This window comes from Aethalodelphis obliquidens, unplaced genomic scaffold (assembly GCF_003676395.1).
Source record: "Aethalodelphis obliquidens isolate GAN/ISIS:26980383/991018 unplaced genomic scaffold, ASM367639v1 scaffold1059, whole genome shotgun sequence".
Classification (NCBI taxonomy): domain Eukaryota; kingdom Metazoa; phylum Chordata; class Mammalia; order Artiodactyla; family Delphinidae; genus Aethalodelphis; species Aethalodelphis obliquidens.
Window position 1 is genome coordinate 1 of NW_020838970.1, and position 1,681 is coordinate 1,681.

General features: G+C 43.0%; 1 long non-coding RNA gene across 1 annotated transcript in view; it reads left to right on the forward strand.

The window, feature by feature from the left end:
* The window catches only part of LOC113616971 (uncharacterized), a 5,509-nt gene continuing 3,828 nt past the window's right edge, over window positions 1-1,681 (forward strand). The window contains exon 1 of the long non-coding RNA XR_003431462.1: window positions 1-109. This is a non-coding gene — a long non-coding RNA (uncharacterized LOC113616971). The remainder of the gene's footprint in view (window positions 110-1,681) is intronic.

Consider the following 1,681-nt stretch of genomic DNA (forward strand, 5'->3'; position numbering starts at 1 on the left):
CTCGATGTACCAACTCAGCTAACCCTTGGAAGGAAAGCATACGTTTCATTGGTTCTGTGCAGTCGGCCACGTTGCCCACAGAAGACGCCATCTGGAGCTTCTGGAGAGAGTGAGAAAAGGGGGTAATTGAGTCCCGCTGCTGCCACTACTGGCAAGATGTTTCTAGAGGTAGCAAGTACGAGGGCAGCAGCCGTACCACTGCTTTGGCAGGCTTAAGCGGCGGCAACAGTTACACGCACTGAAACTTAGGAACTCTGGTTGGCCATCTACCTCTCACGCTCTTGAAATCTTAATTCTTAACCCTGCCCTCTTCCACCATTTTTCTCCTAATCAGGGAATAAAAATTACCTATACACTTGCCTTAGAAGAAATCAAAAGTCAGTAGTCCAAACACTTTTTAAAATTTTGTTTTCTGTCCAGTTGGAAAGGAAATACATGATTGACTTTACTTCATCATTCATATAGTCAATGTGGAAAACATTAGGGCCGTGAACTTCAATACAGTAAGATCAGAAAATTTTAAATTGGCCTTCCCAAACCACTAATAAGTAACCAATGTTGTATATAATGCTAAAATCTTAGAGACTGAGTTTGATATTTTAAAAGTTCTGAAAGGATTAGCTAATTTCTCCTCATCATACTTCTCATGCCTCAAACCTGAGTATTACTTTTTTAAAATTAAATTTATCTTTATTTATTTATTTTTATTTTTATTTTGGCTGCGTTGGGTCTTCAATGCTGCGTGCAGACTTTCTCTAGTTGTGGCGAGCGGGGGCTACTCTTTGTTGCGGTGCCTGGGCTTCTCATCACAGCAGCTTCTATTGTTGTTCCACAACTCTATGGGTTCCTTTTTAGGTCCTATGAAGAACCCTAGAAATTAGTTCATGGAATTATAAGTTTTTGCAAAATTGTCAGAAGTGAGATATTTTAACTTCCATCAGGTAAGACCAGCATCTCTTTCTTTGCCAATTTTCCTTCTATCATATTCCGCTGTGTTGGATCATATTGGAATGGCCACAGGCTTTTTTGAAATCTGGCTAAGGAGATTTTCCTTTTTCTGTGGTACGCGGGCCTCTCACTGTTGTGGCCTCTCCCGTTGTGGAGCACAGGCTCTGGACGCACAGGCTCAGTGGCCATGGCTCACGGGCCTAGCCGCTCCGCGGCATGTGGGATCTTCCCGGACCGGGACACGAACCTGTGTCCCCTGCGTCGGCAGGTGGACTCTCAACCACTGCGCCACCAGGGAAGCCCTAAGGAGATGTTTTAAGTGAGGCTATTACGTGATTTTCAGACACCGCCATATGTAATTGACTATATACTATCGCATTACAGGAATAACTTCCAGTACTCATACTGACTACTCTACTGACTTAACCTAGCACAAGACACAGAAGCATAAGGACAAAAACCACCTTACAATATAGCCATGTCTTGCACTTCACAGCTCTCAAAGCATGTGCGTTTGAAGAAGAAAAAAAGAACTGAAAAGTACAAAACCAGAAGCTAATCTGTGGAAAATTATTTCAATCATCAGGCATGTGAAAGATAAGTCAAAGATTCAGTTCTCATTAATGCTTAGCCAAAACGGAAATTTTCTTCTGTCAAGAATATACTCCAGGGGCTTCCCTGATGGCGCAGTGGTTAAGAAGCCACCTGCCAATGCAGGGGACAAGGGTTCGAG